General features: G+C 45.7%; 1 protein-coding gene across 1 annotated transcript in view; it reads left to right on the top strand.

Moving 5' to 3' along the window:
- Positions 1 to 20,918: 20,918 nt before the first annotated feature.
- Positions 20,919 to 25,005, top strand: part of ABHD6 (abhydrolase domain containing 6, acylglycerol lipase) — a 54,556-nt gene continuing 50,469 nt past the window's right edge. Inside the window, exon 1 of the mRNA XM_007469013.1 lies at positions 20,919 to 20,990. The gene's annotated coding sequence lies outside the window, so the exon portion shown is untranslated. The remainder of the gene's footprint in view (positions 20,991 to 25,005) is intronic.

Raw genomic sequence — 25,005 nt, forward strand, 5'->3', positions numbered from 1 at the left:
TCTATTCTCTTCTTCCCCTGCTGGCCTCCCCTTGCACTGCTTGGCTTTCAGTTCCTGCCTCAGAGCCTTTGCATGGCTCTTCCCTCCACCTGCAGGGCTCTTCCTTCCTCCCACCTCCAAGTCTCAGCTTCAATGCCACTCTCTCCCTGGCCCTCCTCAGCCCATCAGGGGCTTCCCTCTTACTCTCTTTTCATGGAGCCCAGGTCTTTGCTTCATGGCATGTGTGACGATGTGTTATTGTCTACGAGCTTGTGTGCTGTCTAATGTCCATCCACCCCCGACCTCTGACAGCTCACACCAGCAGGGACATCTATGTGTGTCTGTGCTGCCCAGGACAGGACTGGGCATGTAGCAGGTGCTCAATAAATCATTGCTGAATGCATGATGTGATGCTCTGACTGACACCAGAGCCTAGCTTCTCGACCACCTGAGAGGTTGCTGAGCCAGGGGAACTCAAGTCCCTGGATAACCAAGGGAGACCCCAGGCCACTGAGACAAAAGAAATAACAGAAACCACTACACACCATCTGCCTTTCTCGGAGCACTAGGTGCTAAGTTCTCACATAACTCCCTGACCTTGGGAGCGGAGCATGGAGCAGGCTTCTCACTCTCCGCACTGATGACATTTGGGGCCAGATAATTCTTTGTTGTGGGGACTGCCCCAGGCATTGTAGGATGTTTAGCAGCATTCTTAGCCTCTACCCACTACAGACCCGTAGCAACCCCCTAGTCATGACCACCAAGAATGTCTCTAGACATTGCCAAATACCCCCGTGAGGGCGGAGATCACTCCATGTTGAGAATGTTGGTGTGGAAGTTAAAGTATATGCACTTCCATTTACGGTTCTTCAGCCTCGGGCAAGTGTGTAAACTTCTCTGTGCCCATTTCCTCGCTTTTGAAAATGGGGATAATAATAGCTCTTACATGGTAGAGCTGTGAAGATTTAGTGAGTTAGGGGTATTTAGTGGCCCTTAGGTGTGTTCAGTTAGGGTGATATTCTGTCTTCAGAATAAACTGTGCAAAGACGAGATTGCCATCCCCATTTTACAGATGAGAAAATTGAGAGAGATAAAGAAGTCAGGCCCCAGTTGCTGACTGTTAAGTGACATCAAAGGCAGGAATTCGGATTCTCAGGATTAATTCCCTTTGCCAGATCTTCATGGGTACAAAATGGCCCATTAATTCTAGACCTCATCTGACCAATTGCAAACTCTGAGCTGGTGGTGTCGTATTTAATGGGTTAGATCTGCCAGGGTGGGACTAGGGTGAGGCAGATGAGACACTGGCCTTGGGTGTGAACTTTAAGGGGGTGCCAAACAACTCAGTAATCAAGATAAATAATATTTTATGAAATATTTTGAATAATTAGTTTGAATAATTATTCAAATGAATGCAGAAACATCCATAATGAACAAAGTATCAAAATCTTAAATAAAGACAAGATCCAACTGTGCACTTTCATGACTCTGCCTCATTCAGCTCACCCTAATTCTGCCCCTGGGATCTGCAGATCTGTGCAACCACTCAGTGGGCACACTTGGCGGGAAGGATGACATTGGAGAAAACAGCGCCCTCTTCTGACTGGCAGTGAACACTGCTCCTTTTCTGAGGCACCAAGTTAACCTTTCTTGCCCCTTGAAGCAGCATCCCCATGGTAGACGAGTCTCTTCGGGCACCACAATGCTTTTCGCCCTGACCCCTTAATGAGGCATCTAGATTAAAAGGTTACAGGCAGGTCAAATGATGCCGTTGGAGCCCCCGGCCCACCACTTCCCACTGGCCTCTGCCCTGTGCTGGATCTGTTGCCTTTCTCGTTACCACCTGTGCAGACATTCCCAGTGACCGGTCTCCACTCCTAGGGAAGATTCTAAAGCTGCCCGTTAATAGAAAGTAAGCCTTTCAGGCTCACCACGTAAAGGGACGGTGAAGAAACAGGACCAAGAGGCTGCTCACAGCTGCTGACTAGCGAGCAGGGAGCTGGCTACTTCTGTAACTGCAGTTTCTTTTTTTCTTTTTTTTGGCTGCACCACGCGGGATCTTAGTTCCCCCACCAGGGATCGAACCTGCACCCCCTGCAGTGGAAGTGAGGAGTCTTAACCACTGGACCGCCAGGGAAGTCCCCTCTTATTCTTCTTTTACACGTGTGGTAGCTCTTAGCTACGCTTTATTTATTTTGAAATAATTTCAAACATGCATGAAAGTTGCAAAAATAGCCCCCAAACTCACATATCCTTCATCCAGATTCACCAATGAAGCACAGGATAATTATAAAATATTATAGCAATTATAAAACTAGAAAGTTTAGCAATTACATATTAGCTAATCTACAGACCTTATTCAAATTTTACCAGTTATTCTAATAATGTCCTTTATAGCAATATTTTCTTTCTGATTCAGAAGCCAATCCAAGATTATGCATTGTTCTTAGCAGTCTTGTCTCCTTGGTCTCCTCTACTTATTTATTTATTTAATTTTGGCTGCGTTGGGTCTTCATTGCTGCATGCGGGCTTTCTCTAGTTGCGGTGAGCGGGGGCTACTCTTCGTTGCGGTGCGCAGGCTTCTCATTGCAGTGGCTTCTCTTGTTGCGGAGCACGGGCTCTAGGTGTGCGGGCTTCAGTAGTTGTGGCACGTGGACTCAGTAGTTGTGGCTCGCGGGCCCTAGAGCACACTCAGTAGTTGTGGTGCACGGGCTTAGTTGCTTCGCAGCACGTGGGATCTTCCCGGACCAGGGATGGAACCCGTGTCCCCTGCATTGGCAGACGGATTCTTAACCACTGTGCCACCAGGGAAGTCCCATCATGGGATTTCTTAAGTCAGCTTTTTCTAGTGTTCACAGGGCAGCCAGGTAATTCTGAGACACAGGAAGCAGATTGATTTAAAAGCCCTTAATAACAGCTAACATGTATTGAGTGCTTGCTGTTTGACACTCCTCTCTGCATTTGTTGATTTGGGGCTATTCTCCCCTTGGAACAACGTTGCATGCGATACTTATGTCGGATCACAACAATATAAAACAATAATAGCAGCTACAGACCCTGTTAGGGTGTTGAGGCTATTAAGCTGTCTTAGGCCCCATATTATATATACTGTTCATATGTACTAGGTTTTTAAAGCCTCCCTACCATCAAGTATTACTACTGTCCTCATTTTATGCAAGAGGAAATGGAGCCTCAGAGAAGGTGATTCACTTGCCACAAGTCTCCCAGCAAGTAAGAGTGTTCGATACAAGAGTTCAAGCACCTGCTCAGTCTCCTGTACCCTGTCTTCTCTGGCGTGTAGCAGCGACAAGGCCCCATCAGTATTCCGTCTCAGAACACTGAGAACAATCCATGTCCCCAACCCCCAGACTCCCTCAAATGGGGTGCTTTCTCCCTGTATTCCAAAACCTCCTTCTTACCCCACAGAGAAGGCACACGAGAGCTTGGGAGACACCCCAGGCTGTGAATAGGGGACCTCAGTAAGTTGTGTGGTGTTCTCTAGGGGCCGACACCCCTAGGGTCATCATGCATTAGGCAATTATTTACAAACCATTGAAAATCACATCAGTCCCAAAGACAGGGTGAGGAGGGTAGTTATGAGCAGAAAGTGTCAATCTTTAACCAAACTGTGATTCGTGAATGAGTCGCAAGGCAGGAATCCCATTTCAGGATGGAATTTCCCCTCCACAGACAGAACCTGCTCCAAAGTCGTCCCCAAACTGGATTTAGATGCAAGCCAGTGTCCTTCATAACACATGACCTTAAGAAATCAGCCTACTAAGTGTGCAGAGGGTACAATGATGAATAAGACAGCTTCTGCCCTTGGGGACTCAAAAATAGAGAGTTAATTGGATTTACCTTTGGTTTCAGTGAGTTTTCTGTGCCTCTGAGCTATCATTCTACATCCTGTGGCCACAAAATGTCATGATTTTGAATTACCAATGTAAATCTGGGATTCAAACCTTCTTGAGCCCCACTGGCCGCCATTTTATCTGGCCTATCATGACTTCTCTGACTGCACAGTCAGGGAGGGTGGTCAACGGTCCTGGTTTGTCGAAGATTTGGGGGGTGGGTGTTCAGTGTGAAGACAGGGAAAGTCCCAAGTAAATCAGGATGATTGGTCACCCTGCTGTTGGGAACAGGGACGGCAGGGGGGAAGGGGTAGGTGGGAGTGGAATAATGGCAGCCAGCACTTACTTTGTTAAGAATTTAGTAACACTGAGAACAAATATATGAATTAAGTACTTTATTACCCCTGTTTTGTAGAGGTGTAAACTGGGACCCAGAGAGAGTAAGTAACTTGTCAGAAATGCATATTTAGTAAATGGCAGTCAGGCTTTCCAGAGAGCAGTCTGTGTTCCCAGCCATTACTCTGCACTGCCTCAGAGGTCTCATGTGAAAACGGTGCAGATAAAGTCTCAAAACTATATTTGAAGAGTTGGCAGGTTCTGTGAAGATCAAGAAAAGACAATATATGTCTGAATGCCCGTAAGTTACTGCTCAAATCACAAGTTCCTACTGGGGAATAAAGAGCACTAATTTTTTTTTAAAGCATAAATAATGTGTATAATTCCCAAACATCTTTACAGAAAGAAAAAGAATAAAAAATTATCAGTCAAAAATAAAAAAGCCAAGAGAGGAGAGAAAACAAACAAACAAAAAAACAGATCAGGTACAGCGAACACAGTACAGAGAAAACACAGTAAGATGGTAGATTTAAACTCAAGTATAACAGTAATTACATTAATCATAACGGACAAAGTATTTGAGTTAAGTACAAAGATTGACAGACTGATTTAAAAAAATGATGCTATTTAAAAAGGACACATCTAAAATATGAAGATACAAAAAAGTCAAAAGCTGGAGAAAAATACATGACGAGTGATTAACCAAAAGGAGGTTCCTACAGCTGTAAGAATATAAAACAGACTTTAAGACAAAAAAAGGATTCCTGGAAATAAGGTGACTCCACAATCATCAAAGCCTCGAGTCACGAGGAAAATGTAGTTTTCAGCTTGTCTGGAAGGGATGAAAACCTGCTCAAGTCAGCCAGGGAGGTGACAGGCCGCCACATTACCTGACCCCTCCCCAGCGCCTCCGGCTGAGCACTGTGCTGGCTCCAGAGGCTTGATGGCGGCTGGCCGGCCATACCCCCGCCCACTGCTGGCGGTCGGCCACGCCGCGCCCCCTGCTGGCGGCCGGCCACTCTCCCGCCCACTGCTGGCAGCGCACAGGGGCTCCCTCTGCCTGGAGCTTACTTCTCCCTTGCCTTCGCACGGCTAATTCCACAGGTTCTTTGAGAGCAGCTGCCAAGGTCACTTCCTGGGCTTCCCTCTGCCCCAGCGCGAATCCCGTGGCCGCCGGGCCTGCCCTCTGTCCCCTCTCTCAACTCCCAGGGCTGCCTTTGACCCGTGTATCCTCGGTACCTAACCGGTACCTGGTATATATGAACAAGGGTGCTTGAGGGTTGTTAGTTTTGAAAGGGTAATTCATGAACACTGCTACATTTTAACAGGAAAGTATCATTTTAACATTTAATTCGCCAAGAGGGTCAATCTGGGCACAGCTGAAGACATCCAGCCTGGTATGCACGGGAACACTGGCCAACCTTCCTCAGAAAGGCCCCACCAGGCAGAATTCCCTTCTCTCCCCGCCCACCCCTCACATCAGTCTTGAAGCCCCAACTCACTGCACCGCAAACTATGCTATTAGCATGTCGTGGTGGTGACCGTGGTGACGGTGTTTGGCGGTGGTCCATGGGAGCAAAGGCCCTGCCCAACGCTGGAGAAAAAGGGAAACAAGGTTCCCTGGTTTAAAATAACTCAACTCCTACACGAGAGGAGGAGACGGAAAATCTTTCCAAGCCCCTAGGTAGGAATGGAGACTCCCTGAAGTGGATTTGTAATGACACATTTAAGGGAGGAAAGTGTCAACAGCAGAAAGTAGCCAAACTGAAAAAACAAAACCTGCCAGTAAGTGCCCAGCATCCTCCGAGGAAAGAAACAGAGACTTAGGAGCTCACAGGCTTCAGTGCAACATCACCTCCTCCCTCTGCTCTGAATTCACACTCATCTACAGCCTTCCAATTACGAGGTATCACCCTGGATACCCAGGAGGGGACACCCAGAATATGGGTTGAGTATGTCACCACCCATGGGAAAGGGACCCCTCTGTTGCACAGTTTTAAAATCTCTTTCATGTTATATCCTTTCCACTTTCAGCGCATCCCTGAGTGGGGTCATCCACATCTTATCAATCATTCCCCAGGGACTGGGCCACACACACCCACTGCACCCAGGGCACGGCAAGGGACTTAACTGCTCCTGAGTCCAAGGAGCAGCTGATAAGTGACCCTTTGTGAGTAAACAATAACTACTATTAGGGCCCAGGAATCTAGAATCCCTGTCTCTTGAGCAATTCTCAAGCTATACCCTGAGGCACTAGAGTACGCTGACCAGGGAAATGGGTGTAGGGCCATCCCACCCAGGTTCAAATCCTGGCTCTGCACCAACCAGCAGTGCAACCTGGTCCCAAGAAGAGGCGGTGATGAATACCTACACCAGGGGCAGCACAGAACTCCACACACACAGTAAGCACTGAGCATTCACTTTGATGGGTTGGAATGGTAAGAAATACAGGACTACTTACAGAAAATAAACCACTCTAAAAAGTGACAGTGGACTAGGTGAAAAGCATAAGCTGGTTGTCAGAGAAGAGGACTCACCTTTCAAATACCCCCAATTCTGTCTAGTTTCTCCATTTCCACTACCCCAGACAAAACCTCCTCCGCCTCTCATCTGCACCCCTGCAGTCGCCCATTCTCTACTGAGCAGCCAGAGGGTCTCTGAAAAACCCAACCCCCTTTCCTAACACAACAGCTTCCCAGCCTGATGGACCTCTGGCCCCTCCATGTCTGTCTGCTCCCCTCCCCAACAAGCCGGGCCGCACAGGCCTTCCTTCCCTGCTACAAAGGCACCGACCCTCCCCCACCTCGTGGCCTTGGCAATGGCTCCCCGCCCCCCAAAGGCTCATGCACCTGCTCTTCTCACGGCTGGCCTACTCTGGTAAGTCAGACCTGCAAACGTCACCTCCTCCGTGGGAACTTCCCCAAACACCCAGTCTTTCACATCAACCAATGTTAATCCCATGTACGACACGACAACGACGCCTCCTGTTCACTCGTAAGTAGTTTCCCCATCATTTACGTGGCATCTGCCTTCCTCCACCAGAGTGCAGACTCCCCAAAGCATGGATCCTGTCAGTCTCGTTCACCACCGCATGCCTGGACCTTGAAGGGGGCCCGGCACATAGTGGGTGCTCCATAAATACCCAGACGGCAGCTGTCCGGACCCTGGTGGCCATCCTCACGGCCAGTTTTGTGCACCCTGCAGTGGGTGGCAGCACCCGACAGCTCCCGGATCTGTAGCCAGAGGCGCTAGGTCCTGGCTCTTGACCATGCGGCGCCCGCTCCGGGTGCTTCGGCCGACGACCCTTGGGCAGACGAGGTCGGCGCGCTCCAGCTTAAGTCCCCACCAAGGGCATTACATTTTTTTTTTTTAATTTTTCAAAAATTTATTTATTTAGTTTTGGCTGCGTTGGGTCTTCGTTGCTGCACGCGGGCTTTCTCTAGCTGCAGTGAGCGGGGGCTACTCTTCGTTGCAGTGCCTGGGCTTCTCATTGCGGTGGCTTCTCTTGTTGTGGAGCACGGGCTCTAGGCACGCGGGCTTCAGTAGTTGTGGCACGTGGGCTTCAGTAGTTGTGGCTCACGGGCTCTAGGGCGCAGGCTCAGTAGTTGTGGTGCATGGGCTTAGTTGCTCTGCGGCATGTGGGATCTTCCCGGACCAGGGCTCGAACCTGTATCCCCTGCATTAGCATGCGGATTCTTAACCACTGCGCCACCAGGGAAACCTAAGAGCATTAAATTTTTAAAAAAGTAAAAAGAAACCATATTTGAAATTAATTCTCAGATTGGGAGCAGACTTCTCTGGAAGCAGAAGTCAGTGGAAGTTGTGTTTCCATGGAGACCCAATCACATGCAACCAGGCTGTGATCACATGTAGCCACAATGATGGGGAGCTGCCATCACTACGATGAGGTGCATTTCTTTTTTTTTTTTTTCAACTTTAATTTGCATTTATTTCATGCTGAATTAATTCCTAGGCCGTGAGTTTTTGTTTCTTCGGTTTCTTCTGGGATGTCTTTTCCTTCTGGGCAACCTCCTCTTCTGGTTTAGGACCAATCTGTTCTTTTTCAGTGAGGGTCATCTCAGTGTGGTGGGGAGAGCTCACGCACGGGTTAATCCGCCCATGAGTTTGCTAAGTCCTGTACTGTATCTTGGGGACTTTGTTCACTTGGTTGTGCTCAATGACCAGAGAATCTACATCTAAACCCTTGAGTTCAGTGTTGCACTCTACATTTTTAATCACGTGCAGTAAAAATTCACCACTGTTTTTGAGCCATTGACCCTGCGTCCAGCTCCTCTGTTTGGCCCAGGCACACCTACCAACGTTACCATTGTACCAACAGAATGGCCCACAAGGCTCTGTAAAGTGAACATCCTTCAGATACGTGGTGGATTTGGGGATATGCACACCCTTATTGGCCTGAGCAGTTTCACAAATGTTCTCAAAGTGAACACAAAGGTTTGAACCTCTTGATTTGCATGATTTTATGGGGTTTTCTGGGTCAAGTGAATAGCGAACCATTTTCAGAGGTCACCTCAGGCCGCTTATGAGAAGAGAAATGAGGTGTGTTTCGTAAGGAAAAGACCCCAATGCCCATTCTGTTGTTCCGAACTTTGGGGAATCTCCATGGCAGCCTGCAAAATATAAGTCTTGTACAGGGTCCTAGGAGGTAGTCATTGAGCACCATGTGATACAGCAGTTAGGAGCATGGATTCAGGAGACAAGTGTCTACCCCACCAATTGCTGGCTATGTGATCTTGGGCAAGTTACCTAACATCTAAGCCCTGTTTCCTCGTCTGTTACATGGTGGAAGTAATAACACCCACACTCATGGCTGCTGTGAAGATGAAAGCAAATGGGCTAATGCATGAAAAGCACAATGTCCAGGACAGAGTGTAGGCAGTGAAGACATGTCCACTAGCCACTAATTGCCATCTGCCCACCCTATGGATTTAAATGAAAACAATCCATTTGAGAACTAACACTAAGGAGTGGATGACAATCCATCCCCTACAACTGCCTTCTCCTCCTGGCTTTGCCTGCCCCACCCCCAGTGTCCGTCCCGTTTCTGACTCTTTGGCCTGTTCCTGCCACTCATGCTGCTTCATTCCTCCTGCTCCTGGCCCTGTTGGGTACCCCATACTACCAGTCCCCAGACCCCCAACCCAGGCACCAGAACTATTGCTTGAAGGGTGACCAGACTATGATCCATCGATATAGATGTGTGACCTGGCTCCCTGCATGACCTCAGCAGCTCAGAGAAGAGACGTGGGAAGAAATGAGGATGCACTACCCTGTTGATAAATTAGATCAGGAAGCATCGTGATTTAGGTGGCATAATGTGATGCACAACTTTGAAAGTTTCATTACAATGTTCATGTTTAATTGGCCTAAAGGCCCCGGCAGAGACAGCTAAGAGGGAGAGGTCTTGGTACAATGACCTGGGTGAAATGGATGCTAAAGTGAAGCCTATGAGGCACCCAGCAAGAAGCCTTGGAGAGATGTGTTCTCTTAGCAAGAAGAACTATTGCCCTACATTCACACACGCACATGCACACACCTGCTGGCAACATTCACCCATTGATTCCTGGCCTGCATTTGGCGTCTTCATACTCTCTTTTCCATAACTAACCTTTGACTATTCAAAGACAGTTTTCGGGCCCCTCTGAGGACTGGATGTGCCCCGTGAATGCTTGGTTTGGCTTGATCATCTCTGTAGACACATGAGGTTGGTACCATTATCAATTCTTCATCGTCATCCCCTGTCACTACGTGAAGAAACTCAGGTTTACAGAGACAGCCAATAAGCGGTAGAGCTCGGCTTCATGAAGCCAGAGATCACCATCTTCACCTGAGGTATGTTCAAGTGACTCAAACACCTGGAGCTTGTGTTTCCACATCTGCACCACCATCTGTGTGTTCTTGCCAGCTCAGCATCCGCTGGTCACAATTTAGTGCCTACATCCCTAGTTTCCCTGGGATGCTATATCTCCCCTAATCTAGCCATGTAGCTCAGGAGAGGTAGGAAAGGATTTCTTAAACAAGATATAAAAAGCACCAAATACAAAGGATAATTTAACTAAATTAAAATTAACATTTGTTTATCCCAAAGTACTAAAGAAAGGAAAAAGATAAGTCACAAAACGGGGAGAAGATATTTGCAACACATGTTAACTACAAAGCATTAAGACATGGACAGAAAAATGAGGAAATGATATGAACAGGTGTTTCACAGACACAGAAACAGGAACGGCAAATAAATACATGAAAAATTGCTCAAGCCCATTAATCATGGCCATGAAGATTAAGATCGCAGTGAGATACCATTTTACCCACTAGATTGAAAAAGCCTTGTTGTGCCAAGTGTTGGAAAGATCCTAAAAATATTCTCTTACACTGTCTTCTAAAAATTTAGTTTTGCCTTTTATGTTAAAGTCTTTCATCTGTCTTGAATTAATGGGGGAGGGGAGTGAGAATCGTTAAATTCCATATTCTTCTATACGAATAGTTAATTGTTCTAGCACTTTTTACTGAATTGTCCTCCTTTCCCTGCTGATCTGAAATGTCAGCTTTGTCATAAACCAGGTTTCCCTGTGTGCGTATGGATCTGTTTCTGTGACTTCTGTTTCATTGGTGTTTTTATCTACCCCTCCATGAATAGATACTGTCTTAATAACTATACATTTTTAATAAGCTTGATGCTACCTTTCCTTCTTCATTGGGAGTATTTTGGCTTTTCTTGACCCTTTGCTCTTCCAAGGAATCTTAGAATCAGTTCATCTTCCTTGAAAAGCCCTGTTGAGGTTTTGGTCAGAATTGCTTCTGATTTTGAAGGAAGTATTCCTAACTTTTCATTATTGGGGATCATACTTGCTCAAACTGTAGGTCTTTGGTAAATGCCTTTTAACTGGTTAAGGAAGTTCTCTTAGTTTCCTAAGAGTTATTACCATAAGGGACTGTTGAATTTTATTTGAAAATTTTGCAACTATTTAGATGATATTATAGTTTTTCTTTAATATATTGATGAGGTTGTAACCACAGGAATATTTTTCTTATCTAGGTTATGAAGTATAAACCTTTTTATATATTTATTGCTGGACTCAATTTACTAATATTTTACTTAGGATTTTTACTTCTTTGTTTTTGATTTATTTATGAGTAATATTGGTCTGATGATTTTGGTACAGAATTTACATTGGCATTGTAGAGTGAGTTGGGAATATGTCCTTTCTTTCTATTTTCCAGAGGAACCTATGAGAGAGTAGAATGATCTATTCCTTGAAAGTTTAGATGTGCTTCTAAACTTCCTTAATGTTTCTGGACTTAAAGTTTTCCTTTGATTAAAGATTTCATCAGTATCTTTAGTAATTATAAGATATGTTTTCTATAGTTTAGAACTGACATTTTGCTGATGAATTGAACTCTTTATCATTATGCAGTGATCCTCTCCATCCTTAATAATGTTTTTTGTTAGCCTATGTTATCTAATATTAATTTAGCTACACTATTTCTTTCGGATAGTATTTGTCAGGTGTATAGTTTTCCGTACTTTTACTTTCAACCTTTCCAGATTCCTGTGTTTTGGGAGTACCTCTTGAAACAGTGCCTCAGATTTTTTAACATTCAATTTGGCAACTTCTGATTTTTAACTGAGGCGTTTAGCTAATTTACATTTATTGTGATAGTATACCTGGACTTATTTTTACTATCTTTTTTTGGGGGGGAAGTGTCACTTTTTAATATACTTCTTTTGGGTTGATTGGTGTTTGTTTCTTTATTGGCTTATGTCATTTCCCTCCTTCTATTGGTTCAGAAGATATATATGCATATATGTTTGTACGTACATATATATGTGTCTTATTTGTATTATTTTAGTGAATACCATTGACTTTTTACCACACATATTTAACAAAGGCCAAAGTTATTATACTAATTCACTTCTCACACAAATGCAAAGGCATTAGGACACTTTAACTCCAATTACCTCTTTTCTAATTTATTGTTCCCAGCATTTTAGTTCTGACCTTGTATTAAACCTATAAATTTTATATTATTATTGTCACCGTGATTGTTTTCTACTGACAGTTTTGTTTAGATTCACCATATTTACCAATTTCTTCACTCACTATTCCGGTTTTCATTTCAGTTCTTGAGTCATGCTTCTTTCTGAAGTATATCTTAGAAGTTCAGTTAGTCAAGTCTTCCAGTTGTAAAATCACTTTGTTTTAATCCGTATTTCACCCTCATTCCTTCTTTTTTTTCTTTTTAATATTTGGCTTGTATTTAGGATCTGTTCTTACAAAGACAACATGAGTCTTTACACAGCAAGATCTCAAAGTCTGGCAAGATGCCTGCACTGTGAGAGGTACGTAGGGACTGAGACTCTTCTCGAACCAGTAGAATCATCTCTACAAGCCCACACTCATCCTGGAGTATATTCTCAGACTAATTTCTCTTTTTCATCCTTAATTGTTTCAGTATTTACCTCTCAAAGATAGACATAAATGAAAAGAACAATAATAACATAGCAAACATATCAAAACACAATACCATGATCATATCTAAATTATTTTTAAAACCAGGAATCTGCTTTTTTTTTGACAAACATTATGTGTTTTTTTTTAATTTTTTTTTATTTTTTAACATCTTTATTGGGGTATAATTGCTTTACAATGGTGTGTTAGTTTCTGCTTTATAACAGAGTGAGTCAGTTATACATATATATATGTTCCCATATCCCTTCCCTCTTTGTCTCCCTCCCTCCCACCCTCCCTATCCCACCCCTCCAGACAGCCACAAAGAACCGAGCAGGTTTCCCTGTGCCATGCGGCTGCTTCCCACTGGCTATCTACCTTACGTTTGTTAGTATATATATGTCCATGTCTCTCTCTCGCCCTAACACACCTCACCCTTCCCCCTCCCCATATCCTCAAGTCTGTTCTCCAGTAGGTCTCTGTCTTTATTCCTGTTTTACCCCTAGGTTCTTCATAACATTTTTTTTTCTTCTTAAATTCCATATATATGTGTTAGCATACGGTATTTGTCATACAGAGTGAAGTAAGTCAGAAAGAGAAGGACAAATACCGTATGCTAACATTATATGTTTTACTTATTGGAGGTATCTAAAGGTAGAGACAGAAAGTAAAATGTTGGCTACCAGTGGTGGAGGTAGGGGGGAAGTAGGGAATTATTGTTTAGGGGTATAGAGTTCCAGGTTTGCAAGATGAAAAACTTCTCTCAGACTCATTTTTTCTGCACCCCGCAGCCTGTGGGATCGTCCCTGACCAGGGATTGAACCGCACCCCCTGCAGTGGAAATGTGGAGTCTTAACCGCTGGACCACCAGGGAAGTCCCTCTTAAGATGGTGAGTATCCAATTCCCAGGTCTTTGAAGATATTATTCTACTATCCTTTAGCTTCCAATGTTGCCATTGAGAAATCTGCTAACTATCTGATTCCTTCTTTTGTGAGTCACGTTTTTTTAATATCTAGCTGCTTTTGAGATCTTTTGTTTTTAGTGTTCTGCAGTTTCACTACAGTGTTTCTTGATGTGGATTTCCTATTATTTATCCTGCTTTATATGTTATGTTTCCTACATCTATGGAGTCATGTCTTTTTTCTGCTCTGGAAATTCTCAGCCATTACTCCTTCAAATTTGGCCTCTCCTTCCTTCTTCTTTGATGTTGATTAAATGGATTTTTAGACCTTCTCGGTCTATCCTGCATATTCCATATCCTTTTTCCTGTTTTTCATATCATATCACTCTGTGCTAATATGTCTGAGTAATTTCCTCAGCTATGTCTTCCAAATCACCATATTTGGTTAATCATGATCTGTGAGAATACTGGGTGCTCTCTTATGGAGAGCATCCTTATTTGTGCTTGGAGTGAAGGAACGCTACCCACCTGAGGCTGCTCTAGCCATTTGAGGGTCCTGATAACTGTGGGACTCTCACATGCAGCTTCTTCAACTTAGAGCTGAAGGCTTAGTCTCCCAATATTGCTTATGGGTCTGCTATACATATCTGGTCTTGGGACAACCATGCATTTCACATTTATTTACTGCTCACTGCCCCCTACCCTTATTTTAACGTGCTTTCAGCCAAGCAACCCATGACAAAGTCTATTTTATCCAAGATAGAGGTGTTTTGAGACGAAGCGTGTTTCAGAATATCTGGTCCAGGGTATGCTGAGACACCATTTGAATTTTAAAAGCCTAAAGATGGGACTGTTAAATTTCACCATGTTTTTGGCGTATTCCAAATTATTGAAACAATTTTGAACCCTGATTTTCTTCCCAGCTTTGTTTGATTTAAAATTTGATGACAAGTTCAGATTTCTGTTTATCTAAATTCTCTCTTTTTTTTTAATGTCATGGACATAGAATTGGAGAATTTCCATTAGAAAATGGCTTCCAGTCTGATATTGTCAGATTAAAGAAAGTTGGGCCACTCTTGTTTAACCTTCTGTGAATCCACTGAGCTGTGATGTTATACAGTCTAGATTGCTTCGTCTTGCCCATAAACAGGTAATAAAATGTTTTGTCCAAAGCCTACTACAGTCTGTATACAGTTCCTACGGCAGTCTTCAGATCTACTTATGCTAACTGTTGAAAAATCCTTCCTTTGGAGTAATTACGCATGCTGAACCCATGTGAGCTCTTGGTAGTTACCTATTTTGTTTCGGTTTAATAATCATGCTCAGAACTTTGCTGGAAATCAACACCATCCCTCTTGGTCTCTAGATTCCTATATCAATCTTTCTCCCTATTTGAAGTGGGACCCTAACTCTAATGAGAGTCTTGTGGCATGACTTCTCGAAGATCACTGAATACGTCTCTGAGGTCATACCCAAATATCCTTTTGGTTCCCTGGGCAATAATTTCTTTTGATCTGGTAACTGGGACTAATTGTTTAGGTTGTTGGGTGTTCTTTCCATGTCTTGTCTTTCTCTCCTGGACTTGGTTTCCCTCTTCGTGATGTTCTAAACTGACCAAATGGAAGCTCTTTCTGTGTGATGAAGGTGAAGTAAACAGGAACCTGGTGGTTTTGCTTTCCCTTTGCCATCTGTTAGCATTACATATGCTCAGTTCCTTTTTTAAATTCATCTTCTTGATCCAAATCTGAATTTAAATTAAACTTTTTCTGTCTTTGGCATTCCAGTCTCAACCATTCTGAGTATTAGTCTCTCTTGCTGCTTGTTAAAATTTCAGGTTTTGGAAAATTTCCATTATCTTCTAACTTATACACAGGTGATTGGAAAATACCTGTACACTGTTGGGGAGGAAGAAAATTTCCTCTACCTTTGTAAGTTCTTTTGGCTGGTCTAAGAATTAAACTGACATGAGACACATTAAGAGACAAAAATCAAACAAAAGTTTAATAACGTGTATGTAAGGGAGAGACCCAGGAGAACTGAGTAACTTGCCAACATGGCCCAAACCCTCACCTTAAATATCATCTTTGGCTAAAGACAAAAAAGGATGTTTGAGGGTAGTGGTTTGGGACTTTACAGGGGAGAAGGCAAGTCACATGAAGATGGAAAAGCAAATGTTTGGTAAATAAGTGTTTGCTGGGCCAGGCAGAGACAGTGGACACAGAGTGGACTCTGCTCTCTAGGCCCTGCTGGAGTTTCCCCCACCATGCCTACTCCATATTCTTTGCAGATACGTCTGATGATAACTCTATCCTGGGAACAGCCCCTTTATCTAAATTGTTTAGGCAGCTAAGGGGGAGGTAAAAAGAAAGATTTCCTGAGTTTTCTGTTTCTTAAAAGTAAGGAGCCTAAATTAATCCTCATGCCAAAGAGACATACTTTGAGGTGGCAAATTTTGCTCCCCTGCAGCAGTCACATTGCTCTCTCAAAGGCTTCCCTTTCCTTCCCATCCAGGATCTCCTCTGACCTAGGACTGTGCTCAACCGGCATTTTCAACAAATGAATCAATAGTGTAAGAACTGTCGTTTTAGAGCCTCCTGATTATTGAGTCCTTCTTTCCATGATCATATGCTACATTTTGACATATGTTGACTTGTTGTCTCATGATATATTTTTACTTCTTAACTCTTGCCTTGATGTTCTGTTTTGGGGGTGTGTAATAATTCAACCTGTAATTTAGACTAGAGTCAAAATGTATCTCCCACAACTTGATCCTACGCATAAACAGAGGCTTGACAATTATTTAATTCACAAATAAATGTATAAGCAGTATTCTGAATTTTTTTTAAAGAAGATGCTTCTTTGCCTAAAAATGTTAGTATTTCATAGATTTGTAGATATAAGCTGCAAGGTGAGCTTTGCCGTATCTTTCATAATTAATTCTATTACTAGTTATGGCAGTAGGCATCTCAGTGGTTAGAACATAGATTTTGTGTTCATACACAGCTTGGTTTGGATTCTGGCAGTATCAGCTGTGTGATCTTGGGTAGCTTAACCTCCTTGAGCCTCTGTTTCCTCATCTGTAAAATGGGGCTAATAATAGTACCCACTTCATAGAGTTGTTGGGATGATTCATTGAGATAATATATGTAAAGCACTGAGCACAAAGTGAGACACACAGGAAGAGCTCAACACATGGTAGCTAATATTTGCCTGCTCTGTGCCACTCATCATGTTGGCCCCTGGGGAGATGGAGGTGGAAAAGGAGTTCACAACTCAGTGGAGTCAAGAGTCACTGAAACGAGTAAATATAGCTTCATGTACCATGTGCTACAAGGGTATGGATGATGGAACAGTTAATTTTTTTTTAATAGTGTGGTTTTTTAAAAAAAATTTATCTTATTTATTTATTTTTGGCTGCACTCGGTCTTCATTGCTGCGCGCGGGCTTTCTCTAGTCGCAGTGAGCAGGGGCTACTCTTCCTTGTGGTGTGTGGGCTTCTCATCGCAGTGGCTTCTCTTGTTGTGGAGCTCGGGCTCTAGGTGTGCAGGCTTCCGTAGTTGTGGCACGCAGGCTCAGTAGTTGAGGCTCGTGGGCTTTAGAGCGCAGGCTCAGTAGTTGTGGCGCACGGGCTAAGTTGCTCCACGGCATGTGGGATCTTCTTGGACCAGGGCTCGAACCTGTGTCCCCTGTGTTGGCAGGCGGATTCTTAACCACTGCACCACCAGGGAAGCCCCAGAACAGTTAATTTTGCATAGGTAATCAGGGAAGGCTGCTTCAAGGTGGTGACATCTGAATAGCCTATTGGGCAGGGGGCTCAGTGGTTGGCTCAGAATTGCCATGCAGTAAATTTTTGGAGAACGGATTGTGCAAATGGCTCATAGGCCCAGGGATGCTGCCCAACTGGCATCTGTGTACATGTGGTATCATGTATTTTTCATTTTTCTCCTATGTGTATTTCCGTATACTATTGACTTTTTTAAAAATTTATTTATTTATTTATTTTTGGCTGCATTGGGTCTTCGTTGTTGCACGTGGGCTTTTCTCAAGTTGCGGTGAGCGGGGGCTACTCTTCGTTGTGGTGCACAGGCTTCTCACTGCGGTGGCTTCTCTTGTTGCGGAGCATGGGCTCTAGGCGCACAGGCTTCAGTAGTTGTGGCACGCGGGCTCAGTAGTTGTGGCTTGCGGGCTCTAGAGCACAGGCTCAGTAGTTGTGGCACACGGGCTTAGTTGCTCTGCGGCATGTGGAATCTTCCTGGACCAGGGCTCAAACCCATGTCTCCCACATTGGCAGGTGGATTCTTAACCACTGTGCCACCAGGGAAGCCCTCCATATACTATAGCATTTAAGTCCCAGCCATGTTGCATTTGTACTTATTGTTACTCATAATTCCATCAGAGCTTGTGTGTGATCCTTGATTGAATAGTTACTAATATTTTCTTCTTATTAAAAGACTCTAAGTCCTTTGGAGCAAGATGTGTTCACCAGAGTATACCTGAAATGTAGTAGGTACTTGGTAATATTTGATGAATGAATGAATGAATGAATGAACTTCTTTGACTGCTGGCCCCACCACTGGCTTTGGGATCTTGAGTGAGTCAGTGAACCCCTCAGTGCTCCCATCTGTAAAGTGGGTTAGCACATCTCACAGGGTTATTGTGAGTGCTAAGTGAGGTGATGTCCAGTGCCCGATCAGTAATAAGTGTGCGTTAAACAGTGGTGACCATTGGCACCACTCAGTTCTGACTGGTATGCCTCTGAGTCCAGGAGATGCCCATAGACTGTGTGGCAGGGTGAAGTCTGGGGCCCTTTGCTGCACCAGCTGGCAGAGGAGAGGTTTCCAAACTCTTTCCTAATGCTGGGGTGAGACCTGTCAGGTAATAAGGAGTTTATACTTAAAATGACTGAAGGTGCCATTAGGAATGTGGATTTTGCCCCTGGGACTGCTCCCTGGCCTCCCACCCACCGCTGATTCCTCAGAGACAGCGAATGGGGCGTTGCTGGGTTGAGGTGGGACCACAGGTGAGTCCCCTCCTCTCCTCCTGCCTTCTGAGCTTCACTGTGAAACAGAATCTAATTAAGGCTTCACTCCTGTCAGTCCCCAGGTGAAGAAGAGTCACAGGGAAGGTGACTCCCACCTGGAGCCCAGTGAATCTAAATAAAAAACTCTGGGGGGAAAAGAAAAAACCTCTCTGGATTCAGAAACTCCAGACCCTAGGAGGCCTCTGGGGCCACAAACTATGAATTAGAAGAAAAGATGAATTACCCATTTTTAAGGTTTTGGAGAGGAAAAAAAATTAAATGTAAAAGACAGGTGTGTTCCAGTGTTCCAATACACCAGGTAAAGCTTATTGATTGATGGCTTCCAGTGTGGGGTCTTCCAGGAAGTCATCCATGCATTTCACTCCCTTATTTATTCATTCACCCCCTCGCTGTTTGGTGAATGCTCCCTGAGCCTGAGATTGCTAATAAGTTGTAAGTGAGGACTAAAGGTCAGTCTTAGTCCCTGCTGCCTCTCTGGACCTGCTCGGGGGTGTTGAAGGACTGCTAGTTTGAGGAGAGTTAAGGCCAGAGAAGGTAACATGGCCTTTGATGAATAAATTGTCCCCAAAGCTCTGAGAACAAGTCCATGAAGCAAGTCAGATGAAGCTCTTGAAGTCTGAATGATGAGGTGGCTAACATCTTAGAGGAAGATGCTCCAGCCCCAGCCAGGGAGATTGTCCCAAACTCTGGATGGATTCCAGCAGCCCTGACAGAAGCAGATTTTACAGGGTGGTCACCAGTGGCCTCAGAGATTCACCTTTGCCACATCTCTGGGGCTTCTCATCCACGTCCCATTCTTAAAACCCAAGACCTGCCCAACTCAGCTAGGCCTTGCCAGTCTGGAGGGCTTGGCAGGCCTGAGGCTGCCTTTGTGGTGGATTTAAATGGACAAGAGAGTCCTGCTGGGTACTGGTCCCACCTAGGTCTGGAGTGAGAAGCAGACAAGCCAGGGACTCAGTGCAGGAAGAAGACACCTCTGTCGCAGCCACCACCACCACCACCACCACCACCACCACCACCACACACACACACACACACACACACACACACACACACATGTGTGACAGAGCACACACACACACACACACACACACACACACACACACACACACACACACACACACGGTGCTCAGCACATAGCAAGTGCTCCGTAAATATTTGTTAAATGAATGAATAAGTACTTTGGTGGAAGAAGCCCACAATACAGTGTGTGGGTCCAAAGGGAACTTAAGGAAGGCTTCCTGGAGGAAGTGACATTTGAATTGAGGTATGGAAAAAAGAGAGGAAGGAGTAGCCAGGCTAAGTAGGAAAGGATGAGAGTTCTTGGCAAAGGCCGAGGTGGTAGAGTTCAGCCCAGGCGCCCTTGGAATGCTAGGAAATGAGGCTGGAGTAGTAAACTGAGGCCAGATGTTCAAAAACCTAGGCTTTGTGGCAGATAAGTTAGACAGAAAACAGTATTTGAATTTTAATGGGTGATAATCTTTATGCTCCCCTTCCTATTTTTTTTGGCCTAGTGAGGTTTAATTGTCCTTAAAAATGAAGAAATGGCCATAGCGGGCATTTAACCAGTGGTGGCTGAAAGCCTTATAAGATGGCTATTTTTGTCCCCAAGAGCTTTGGAGCTAGACGATCCAGGGTTGGAATTCCCAGTTCTTTCCTTTACAGGGCAAGCCCCTCTTTTCAGAATTCTGAAACAGGAAGCCAAGCACAATGTCCACCTCATAGGATCAAATGAGATAACCCATATAAGGTAGGGTTACTTTGCTTGCCCGAGAACCTGTCTGTCTCTCCGAGGCCTTCGGGGTCAGAGATCCAGCCTGAGTTACTGCTGGGTGCGTTGCCCAGCAGCACTAGGCACACAATAGGTGCTCAGTAAATGAAACACAATGCCGCGACGAATTCTGGCGTCGCATTGTGAAACTGTGTGTGGCCCTCTGGGTTCCGATCTCTCCCCCAGGGCGCAAGTGAGCGCCTTCGGGGCGGGGCTGGGGTGTTTGGGTTCTTCCCCTCTTCCCCCACCCCCGCCCCTGGCTCCGCGGCGTGAAACTATTGGATGCCTGGAGACGGGTTGCTGGGGTCGGGTTGTGCGGAATACTAACTTTACACTCCGGGCTTAACGCTATAAGCCGGGGGCGCCGGGGAGCTAGGGGTTCTCGCCCCTGAGCCTCCAAGACAGAACGCAACAGCCGGGGAGCAGCGCTGGGGGCCGGGCGCGGGCGGAGCTGGCTTTTCTGTCGGAGGACGTAGGCCCTCACGCAGCGCCTTTAAGGCTCCCATCCGAGCCGGCCCCGGAGCTGAGAGCGGCGCGGGCGCTGGCGCGGGCGTTGCTGCTAGACCTGAGCAGGGGCCCGGGGCCGAGGACAGGCGTCTAGATAGTGCGGCTGGTCCCAAGCGGCTGAGGTCAGGTGAGGTGAGCGCTGGTGGGGTGGGGCGGGCTGAGGCGGGGGGGGGGGGTGCACGACTAGGAGGGAGTATCCGGGGGCTCCTCCAATGGCCCCGTGACCTACCCTCCACTTACCGAGTGCGGGCTTCCTGGCCTCCCTCCAAGCCGCACGAGGTGAGGAAGGGTCGGGAACATGCATCTCCCTTTTTACTCCGTTCCCCCGCCCTGGCATCAACCCCTGCGCGCTTCCTTCCGGTGCCTGCATAGGTTTGACATTCCCGAATCCCTGGTCCCCCTACTTCCCGGGCCCGGGGTGCCTGCTTTCCTAAGGCCGCGGACAAGGTGAGGGTGGGTCGGGGACCTGCAACCTCTTTCTATTTGGCCTCCCTACTGCTTGCGCCATCATCAACCCGTGTGCGCTCCCCACCCAAGTGCCTGGGTGGTTTGGAGGCTCCTGCACCCCCGTTTCTCCCACTTTCTGGGGAAGGGCTGCTGCTCGGCTGCCCTCCCAGCCGCAGCCACCTGCCCCCGTCCTGGCCCCAGACATCTGCACCCCTCAAGACCTCTCCTCCCCCCAACTGGCGAGTCAGGATACTGGTCCAAACACCCTGACAGCCCGGAGCCGGCTGGCCAACAACCGCAGCATCCCCAGCCCACTCCTACAAGGGCTTCCTGGCAGTCTTGGAAATGCGGATTGTGTAACGCCAGCTGCAGGGCAGAGCACGTGCGGGTTTGCACTCCTGAACCCGCAGGGGAGTGGAGGAGGCCAAGTTGACAGAGTGAGGGAGGGAGGGAGGAAGAGGGTGCCGGAGGGTGAAAAGGCTGTGCATCCAAGCCAATGTATGAGTCCTTTTTTGTGCCCCCGGGCCTCGCTGGTTAAGTAACAAAAGGTCCCTACTGGGACCAGAGGCCAGCATTTGTCTCACCTCTCACCGGCTCAGAAATCCCTAATGGCTGACTCCACCTGGCTGGGAGTAAAAAATAGTTTATTATTAATGATAGCTGACATACAATAAGCAAATACAGGGTGCCAGGCCCTTTCCTAAGCACCTTAAAAAAACTTACCTGCCTTATTCCTCTCAACAGCCCCATGAGGTAGGTGCCACCACTGTGCCCATTTCTTAGAGGAGGAATGTGAGGGGTTCAGATATGGTTCCCTCCCAGGACACACAGTGAGTCTGACCTCAAAGCCCCTATTCTGAACCACTAGACTTATTTTATTGTTACTAATAAATTCTTACCAACAATATTTTTAAAATATAGGAAGTTAAAAATTAGAGAAATTAATAACCTGTGTTCCTACCATCAGTTTATTTTTCTAAAATTAAGTTTTCAGACCAGCAAGAAATCCTTGGTAGCCTCCTCAAGGATACTGATGCCCAGAGAGGAGAAGGGACTTGCTTGAGGCCACACAGCCTGACAGTGCCAGGACCGGGGTGCAAAACAGGTCCTGGGATAGTTACTTGGGTACTTCCTGGGTTCTCTGATGCTGCCTCAGCCTTTCAGCTAGGCCCCTGGAGACCCTGCCCTCTCCCCCTCTGCATTGTGACCTCCCCTTTCCTTCTCTGCTTCCTTTGCTCTAGCCCAGGCTAGTGAACACAGATTCTTCCTGCTGCTGCCTTTGCTTAGGCTGTCCCCACCTCTGGGAATGCCCTTCATGGAATCTCTAATTCTAAATTGTCAAAAGTTCAGAAATAACAGAAGTAAAACCGATGAATCACCAGAGTAGTAATTAGTAAAAATTTATTGTGCACACACCAAAAAGACAGAACCCGGAGCACTCAAAGCAAAACAATGGAATGAGGCTCAGCGATATATTATTATAAAGCAGCTTACATAGGGAGAAAGCAGTGACGGTTTATTCTTTACAGTGGTTGGTTATAGTATTAGAATTTTCTTAAATAACAGGGAATTGGTTAATAGTTACCTCATATCAACCTTGGGAAACAGTTAAGGTTTTGCTTATGATTTTTAGGGACAAGCAAGAAATGACCCAGGTCAAGTTAGTCTTGCAAAATAAATTAAACTTTGTTTGTATGACTAAACTGGTCTCATCTGCTCAGGGAATTTTTAAGGCTGGTCTCCATTTGCTTGTTTGTTTGTTTGTTTGTTTTGTGGTACACGGGGCCTCTCACTGTTGTGGCTTCTCCCGTTGCGGACGCGCAGGCTCAGCAGCCATGGCTCATGGGCCCAGCTGCTCCGCGGCATGTGGGATCTTCCTGGACCAGGGCACGAACCCGTGTCCCCTGCATCGGCAAGCGGACTCTCAACCATTGTGCCACCAGGGAAGCCCTCCATTTGTTTTTGATTTAACAAAATATCACCTACCCCTTAGGGTCTAGCTCATCTGTCCCCTCCAGGAACACTCCCCTGATTTTTCCCCTGCCCCCAATTCAAATTTGTTTCTTTCTCCCTTGGGATCCCATAGCTGGGATCCTACTACCTTCTACTCCCATGATGGCGTTTGGAAAGTTCTGCAGCACGCATCTGTCTTGTCCTCTTGGGTGCAGTTGTGCTGGCAGGATCACGAGTGTTCCCCAAGACTCCTCTTCCACCTGCCTGGTGAAGCCCCAGGACAGAGAAAGAGGTCCATGGGGGATGGGGTGGTTTCTGAAGTAAGGATAAGCTCAGGATTTCTGAACCCTACTACCCCAAACTCCCTTCATTGAGCTGCAGCTGATCAAAGAGAGAATGGCTTATTCGGTATAGCATGGTACCGAATGCTATAATTACATGTTTGTTTTTGTTTACAACCCAAAGGATTCCCACCAGAAAATCAGAGAGACTTGGGTCCAAATCCCGTTTCTACCACTTGGTAGCTGTGTGGCCATGGGCCAGTTACCTAAACTCTGAGCCTCAGCTTCTGGTAATGGTACCTGCTTCAGAAGGCAGTGGTGAGATTTAGATAAAATAAAGCACAGGGCCCAGCATGTGGTAAGCACTCAATAAGTACCAGCTATTATGAAGAGTGAGCACCACTTTGAATTACCGGAGAATTATTAACTCATTATTAAATGGCTCATACTCTGCTTAGAGGTGGGTCAAGGGAGTTTGGGCCAAGGAGAGTAAGCATTTTTTTTTCTTTTAATTTATTATTATTTTTTTTAAAGATTCTGTACTTTAATTTATTTTTTATTTATTTATTTTTGGCTGCACTGGGTCTTCGTTGCTGCGCTTGAGCTTTCTCTAGTTGGGGCGAGCAGGGACTACTCTTTGTTGCGGTGCGTGGGCTTCTCATTGCGGTGGCTTCTCTTGTTGCGGAGCGTGAGCTCTAGGCGCGCGGGCTTCTGTAGTTGTGGCATGCGGGCTCAGTAGTTGTGGCTCGATGGCTCTAGAGCATAGGCTTAGTGGTTGTGGCGCACGGGCTTAGTTGCTCTGTGTCATGTGGGATCTTCCCAGACCAGGGCTCGAACCCGTGTCCCCTGCCTTGGCGGGAGGATTCTTAACCACTGCGTCACCAGGGAAGACCTCTTTTAATTTTTATAGGAGTATATTGATATACAGTTTTTTTTTTTTGAGATAAATATTTTTTGTACTCAGGAAGGCCGGTGAGAGTTTCTTCAACTCCAAACCATCCATTGCCTTTACAATGAGATAGAATTGCCTTTCTATTTGTTAGCTTTTTAAAAATTTATGAGTTACTAGTTCTGTGAGGATCTGCACACCGGGAATGAATGCAATTTGTTCAATTGTAAGTGATTATGAAACAATGATAGGAGAAAAAAAACTTGCTCTTAGAGATGACCTTGGTTTTCATTGTGTGTTGGTTCAGGCCTATCTTGCGGGCAAGAGGTTCCATGCAAAAGTTATCTGGGTTTGGAGGGAAGGAAAGCAAGAGTGTTTTATCCTAGTACTCTAATGAACTGCTGAGAGTGGAAACCAACTTCCCTGTGTCGTGTTCTTTTCCAGCTCCTGGTTATTCTGATGACTAGATCAATTATTACAATGATGAGTGTTCAAAAGAAGAGGCCCAGGGCTTCCCTGGTGGCGCAGTGGTTGAGAGTCCGCCTGCCGATGCAGGGGACACGGGTTCGTGCCCCGG

Source organism: Lipotes vexillifer, unplaced genomic scaffold (assembly GCF_000442215.2).
Source record: "Lipotes vexillifer unplaced genomic scaffold, Lipotes_vexillifer_v1.1 scaffold989, whole genome shotgun sequence".
NCBI classification, from domain to species: Eukaryota; Metazoa; Chordata; class Mammalia; order Artiodactyla; family Lipotidae; genus Lipotes; species Lipotes vexillifer.